General features: G+C 45.8%; 1 pseudogene; it reads right to left on the reverse strand.

The window, feature by feature from the left end:
• Positions 1 to 5,823: 5,823 nt before the first annotated feature.
• LOC103734300 overlaps positions 5,824 to 7,520 on the reverse strand; it is a 13,863-nt pseudogene continuing 12,166 nt past the window's right edge.

Genomic DNA, 7,520 nt, shown 5'->3' on the forward strand with positions numbered 1-7,520 from the left:
TTCTGCAAGAGCAGCAAATGCGCTTTACTACTAAGCCATCTCTCTAGCTACAAGGCTGCGATTGTTTTGATTTGGCAAAGACGTATGTTCCTATTTCAATAATTTTTCAGCAGTGCCAGAGAGATGGAACCCGGGGCCTTGAGCATGCTAAGCAAGTGCTCTACCACTGACCTATTTTATTTCAACGATGCAAACAGTGAGATTTGTACTAGTCAAAAAAGGAAACAGTGTTGGCAAAAAGCCAACCGGAATTCAAGAAGACATGCAGAGAGAGAAAGAAAAAGAGCAAAACAAATATAAGAAGACATTCTAACTCCTAGAGAGGTTCTACATTGAGGAGCACGCTGGATTAGGGTCAACCAGGAAGGACATTTGTGCTGAATTATCTAATCGTTTTTGTTCTTGTTTTTCCTCATATCTGAAATGGCAGCTACTTTAATACCCATGCTCTTTCTGGACTCTGGCATGGAGTGCTCTTTCAGGGAAAGAGTTCAGGGAACACTCAGTGATGGGCAGATGGAGCAGGTGTGAGAGCTGGATCCCAGCTTTTGGACTTACAATATCACAGGTATCACCGGAAGGTGCCCCTATGGGAGGGAACATGGTGCTTTCCCTCGGAGAAGCTTCAAATCTTCATTTGCTCCCTTGGATCTATCTTTTCAGCCTCTGAACAATGAGTCTCTGATCCCTGCAATCATCTGGCATCCTTCCTTCTTACCTTCCTTGTCTGGTAGAGAGGTCTTGGGGAGGGAAGGGTTGCACAAATTTCTTGGTAAGTAGCTCAGCATTGGGCTTGGCGTGTATCTCAGTGGAAAAACATTTGCCGTGCATGCACAAGATCCTGGGTTCAATCCACCCACTCACTGCAAAAACAGATAAGAATACAATAGTAAAATGAATCTAAGATGCCTCGTGTTGTCAACATCTTAAAGATGACAGTGGAGTGCAATTGAGTCCATGGGGCCCATTTTCATCTTGTATTTGAGGAGGCATACTCAACAACTGGTGAGTGGCAGGTGCGATGGTTAGACGTTTATGACACCTGAACAGTTTGCAAACCCAGGGAAAACCCATGTGACCTCCCTGTTGCCTCTCATGGGGAAGGAGATGGAGACAGCAGTCAAGGCTGTGGTGGACCAAGTGAAAGAAAGATTCAGCATCCTGCTAAGGTGTGCAGCCACTTTTAAGATGTACCATCAGCCCGGCCTGCTTTTCTCAATGCAAAAGCCTTAAGGGATAAAACGATGCCTCTCCACAAATTTGTCAGTGTCTGCTCCAACTGTCCTCACCTCTCCCATCCAACAGCTGGCCAAGTTCTGTGCATGAAGATAAAGGCAGCCCACCCAGCTGATAAAGCAAACACCCTCCCTGTTGAGCAATTCAGGAGACTGAGGAGGAGTTCTGTCCTGGGAAGGCAGGGAGCTAGTCCGCAACATCCGATGCTGAAGAAGTGAATGGTTTCGCTGTAGCCCCACGGCCGTCATCTCTGTGCCTCCTCGGGTGCTCACCTACAGTAAGACAGGATCTCACTATGTAGCCCAGTTGGCCTAGAGTTTGATACACAGTACAAGCTGCCTTTAGCTTGTGCCGATGATCCTGCTTCTGCCTCTCCAGGCCTGGGATTACATGAATGTGCCATCATGCCTAGCTACAGTGAGTCTGAAGGGACAAGTTTCAAAAAGATTGGAAAACATGGAAGCCAGGAGCTGGCTTTGCTTTTGGTTAAAATGGCATTCTAATTCCCTCCCCCTCAAATAGACATTTAGTGGTGATGCATGCACATGTGTGGTAGGGAATGAATGGACGGCTTTTTCACCGCTGGAGAGAGACTTTTAGCTTTCCCCTTTTAATTTTGTGTTTCTGCATGTGTGGCATGCACACGTATGCATGGGTGGGTGCATGACCATGCTGAAGCCAGAGGAGGATGTCAGAGGCACCGGTCCCTCATTTTTCACCTTATTCCATGGAGACAAGATCTCTCAGTGAGCCTAATCTGGTAGCCAGCTAAGCCCTAGTGATCCTCCTGTCTCCACCCTCACCCCCAGTGCTGGGGTTACAGGTGTGGAAAGGACCATATCTGGCCTTCTACGTGGGACTGGGGATTTTTAAGTTGGCAAGCATTCTTATCCACTGAGCCCTTTTCCAAACCCATCTTCTTACATACTTTGGTTGTGTGCACTGGACATAAATGTCACCTTATCCACTTAACTTTCATGCGACTGTTAAGTCACACTTATGGCTCTACTTTTCATACTTATAGCTCGACTTTTCGTCTCTAATGAACGTAAGCAGAGTGCCTATCTCCCAGTGTCGGTGAGAATCAGAACGTGTGATATGTTTACAGTGCTCAGAACAGAGCTTCCACTAAAAGACATTCTACCAGCTTTTGTTTTAGCAGTTTCGTTATTGTTTCCAAAATGCCTAAACTCAGAGAAGACTCTTAAAGAAAGACCTGATGGGGGAAGTAATAGAAAAGTCACAGTGTCAAGGATGAGGGAAACAGTAATAATGGGGTGAAACATCTGGGGTCCTAGTAAGGGTGGGGTGACAGGGTGGGGATCACAGCTTCCGTCTCAGAGATGGACAGTCACAGCTGGTGGTAGTGACACAGCTGGGGCCCTGCGTACTTGACACTATTGGCCCTCTGTCCTTTCTGCTGACCCAGCAGGTTGACATAAGGCATTCTTTTCTATTTGGGCCTAGTAACTCTTGCCTGCATCGACGAGGTGCAAAAGGCCATAGTCTGTTGCTGCTACTGCAATCTATACCCCAAACTGTGTTATATGAACACCAAGTGTGAAGTTTGTGTGAAGAGATAAAAGAGCAAGCAGAAGAGAAAGATGTTTGTGTTCTGTGGACCAGAAGGTCCAGAGAGAGCTCCTCACCTTTGAACCTAAAGGATATCTTTACAGTATCTATAACCATCATTATGGATTTCATTTAACCCCCTCTTCAAGTAGTATGTTAGAGTCCAAACATTCAGATTATCAGAGTCTAACCTTATTGGAGAGAAGGTCCTGACAAGGTCATCAACTTAAAGTGAGTTCATTAGGGGAGAGTCAATTCAATATGTTTTCTTATGAAAACAGGACACTGGGACATAGAGACAGACATTTATACAGGCAAAATGATGTGAAGAGACACAGAGAGGGCAAGATCATTGACGAGCCAGGGAAGGAGGTGGGGACCAGATTTCTGCCCCCTGACCCCCGACCCCAGTTCTTAAAAGGAACCAACTGTCAACTCTGAATTTGGAATTCTCAGCTCTGCAACAGGGAGGCGATAAACATTGGCTATTTAAATCACCCAATTTTTGGTGCTTTGTTATGGCAGTTCTACTCAACGCTCATGATTACTTATGGCATTCACTACATCTTAGTTGTTCCATGGATTCCTATATATTTGTTGACTGGTTAATAGAATCCTCAAGGTGTAGACAACTCTGTGGTGTTAGAATAACCTCCACAGGCAAATGAAATAGACTGCATAATATGGTTTGCAGTGGTGAACATGTGGGTCTACAGTTTGTATACAATTCCATTAGGTATTATTCTACATATATACTTAGGTTATATGTACAGATTACAGAACATATGGCTTTTCTGAACAAAAGGAATTATAGAAAAGTTTCTTTATAGCATCTATTGCCATATATTTTATCTAGGATCAGTTATGTGACTTTGGTTATAGTAGCTCAACTTTGCCTGGGAAGTATAAGGGGACTTCACCCACAGGTCTGGGGCAGCTGCATGGCCAGAGGTCTCCAATCTTTAAAGCCTGGGCTTTGCATGGTAATTGTAGAGGTTTCAAAGAGCTTTATGGACTCTTTAAATGATTTCTTTAAGATGGTTTCTCCGAAGTGAGATTGCACCATCAAAAGGCACACACAGTTTTAAGTTCTGCCCAAGTCTTAGAGAAATGTAATTTCTTTCAGCAAAATATTACAACTAATATTACTGCTGGAATGATTCTCCCTTTGTGGGTGTTTTCTATCCTCATGTTCCTATGTGGAAAAACCCAGCCGCACTCTCTACCTGACTGCATTCACTCAATGCCTAACTTAAGTAACGCAAGTGCAAATGTGATTCAGTACTTGTGTCCCCGAGGAGCTTCATCCCCCATTGGGCTTCATCCCCCATCATTAAACATATTGCAGGGTTCCTAGTTGGAGAAGGCAAAAAATATATAAAAATGAGTATTTTTGCTTTAATTGCATTATTATATTAAAAGCAAAAGAAACTTATCTATCGTTTCCTTGATTCAGGAAAGCCATGCATTCTGTAATCTCTACATATACTCCAAGTGTAACTGAGGCTCTGATCCACTTAAAATCCAAAAAGATATGCTTATTTATAGACCTACTTGCCATTTTGTTTCAGGGGCTCTCAGGGAATACTGCCTAGATATTTCCACTAGGGCTCTCGATGGGGTCAAAGTCCGGAGGTGTTTGAGTAATGAGCTCAGGACAGGTTTTGTGCATGTAAGAGCTGCGGAACTATGTCCCTCTGTTGGGAGACAGACATTTGGTCGGAGGGCAAACTCAGTCCACAGGAAAGCCACTTGGCAGTGGCTGCATTCTCTCTGGTCAGCTGCTCCCACAAACGTTAAAACTCATCAAGTCTTTATGGGTGATTCTGAATCAAAATCCTTTGAAAGAAGTTTCTGAAGTGTCCCCAGCTGATGCTTCACCCCAATGGCAGGGAACTTAGCCAGGAAGCTCGGCTGTGTTTTGTTTGCATGCCAGCTTCTGTGTGATTTCTTTCCAAGGGCCTATATCCCAAGCTGTACTTCCATTTAAGACTGTCTTTACACTTCTCATAGAGTGGAATATACTCTTTCCCACTGGTAGGCAAAGGCTCAGACAAAGAAAATACTACACTTCATTCCAAACTCTGTACTCGGTTCAACTTTAAAGCTACATTTCCATCTTGTCTCAGTAACCAGCTTTGAAATGATCAAGAGAGTGTGATCGTAGAGACTTGAGTCCAGTGCAGAGTCAGCCACAAACCAGCAACCTGACAGGTGCATCCCTGCTCTAAGTATGGGGAGCTGATTCATCCACAGGAGTGACAAACTTCCCCGCTACTCTTTTTAAAAAGATTTTATTTTTTAAATTATGTGAACGTGTGTGTGGAGGGTAAGTAAATGCACACAGAGCAGGCGATTGCAGAGGCCAGAAGAGGGCATCTGATCCCCATGGAGCTGGAGTTACAGGCAGTGTGATCCACCCAGTGTGGAGTGTTGGGAACCAAACTTGGGTCCTCTGTAGAGGCAGCAAGGACTCTTAACCACTGAGTCATCTCTCCAGTCCCCTTCCCTTTTATTCTAAAGGCCCATTGCAGTGTTGGTTAATTGCAATTGTACCCAAAGAAAGATACAACAGGACAGGTAGGTAATAGGCTTAAACTGATATGCTTCTTTTATGCAGTTTAAATTCATTTCAATGATATATTCAAACTCAGAGGGGGGGAAGCATGGTCTCTGGGCTCCGTAGCTATGAAAGAAGGGCCCCTAAGATCCCCAAGGCAAGTCATTGCTAGAAGGCACTTGTGATGAGGGCTTTCGACCCCTCTTGTAGTTAGTTCTTCATACAAAATCAGGTTGGAGGGGGGACCCTAAGAATAAGGGGCACAGAGAAACCATCCCAGACAGCTCGAGGATAAAAGAGGTTCAATGCTGGAAGTAAGAACTTGTCAGTACCCAAACCCAACACACATACACACACACACACACACACACACACACACACACACACACACACACCCTCTCCCTCTCTCTAAAACCTACAACCAGACCCCATGTGTAACTCCCCACTTCTCCCTTTCAGCAGGTACAAAGTTGATAATAGCCACTGTGTGCTATAGTGAACCCAGAGCAGGCCTGGTATCTGCTTTTCACAGTGATCTTCGTGTAACAGACCTGGATGCCAGAGACGGTAAAGTACAGAATTTCAAACTTGACCCAGGTGGGTGGCAGGCCCTCTGCCCCTTCCATCTCTATGCTGGGAACCAAAATGGGTACCCATCAAGTGCTCCTTGTCCCTGGTAGGGGCTTTACACTCTAGATGACAACATTCTTCTCTGGTACATACTCTGCCCACACTGGTCTTGATGGGCAGTGTCCATGTCACTGGGTACAATCACAGAAATTTCCACATCCTTGGTCACCAACTACTTCTTAAATTGCCCCTTGGCCTTGACCATGATCTCCGCATGGCAGTGGGAGAATTGCTCAGTAACTGATTCTGTCCACATCAGGGGTTTGACTTGGGGGCTGAGGTGTTAGGACATGAGACATGAATTCAAAGTTGGGGTGGGGGGCGGTGAATGAAGATGGTGTGGTTGTTGTCACAGCCGGAAAGCCACAGCACTGGTGGAATTTCACAATCTTTAGCTCCACCGACTTGTTCTTGCTGCCTGAAAGGCCAGAGAGCTTAACGCGCATGCGATCTCTGAGGCCCAGCCGCGCTCTGCTATCTGGGAAAGACCTTGAGCATGATGGTGCCCACGATCCTGCTGAGGAACACACGGCGTTCGCACTGACCAGGAGGCTAACAGACTCTGTAACGTCGATGAACGCCTCCTTCTGTTTGTTCTTGATCCCCTCGGAGGGCTACGGCACAGCGTTGGTGACCGGGTAGCACCCCACCCGCGGCTTGCCTACCTCCAGCTCGTTGCTCTGTGGTGTGATGTACTCCGGGAGGGTCTTGCTGTCCTCGGTCTTCGTGAAGCCAAAGCCCATCACTTCGCCCAGCCGCTCGCACAATGAGGAAGGTGTCTGGGATGCGCTCCTCCTCCAGCACAGAGGACCGTCACAGTCTGTGTAGGGAGAGCGTTGGCATCTTCACGGTACTGGCCACCAGGCAGAGGTTGCTGTGTTTGATCCACCGGAAGTGCACACAGCTGTGGCTCAGTAGCCGGACCCGTGCTCCATCTCAGTCACTCGCACACGGCTTTTGTAGTTGCGGCAGATCAGGGCTTGCCCTTGACGTCCAGAATGAAGACCACAGAGGCAGACACGGAGGTCAGAGAAGCTGGGACCTGGGGAGCCAGCGGGATAATTCTTCTTATTTGTAGATTTCGTCACTTTACTTTATAATAATGAATACATTACATCTCTCTTGTCCTTTGATTCATTTTAGGGACAATATGTAGAAAGGAGAAGAAGTATCTCAGGTTCATACTGCAAATTCTAGAAAGCCAGAGGAGACCTCATCCACCTAACAACACTGGCCATGGGCTTCGTGTGATTGATTGAGCTACTGAAATTGAATTGTTCGGGGCTTCTTCTTTAGGTTAAAACAGCATAGTATTGATTTTTTGATTCAGAAAGGAAATAAGCAGGAACTCTGAATATCCAAGTTTAATAAAGCAAAGCATCCTTGTTTCTGTGATTATTGATGTTGCTATTAGATTTGAAATTAGTTTCAGGACATTTCTCCACCACATCCTAAGACCACCATTGTCTATTCCAGCTCTCCTGTTCCCTCCTCCTCCTCTTCCTCCTCCCCCTCCTCCCCT

The sequence above is a fragment of the Nannospalax galili genome, unplaced genomic scaffold (assembly GCF_000622305.1).
Source record: "Nannospalax galili isolate Female #2095 unplaced genomic scaffold, S.galili_v1.0 scaffold1416, whole genome shotgun sequence".
Taxonomy (NCBI): Eukaryota; Metazoa; Chordata; class Mammalia; order Rodentia; family Spalacidae; genus Nannospalax; species Nannospalax galili.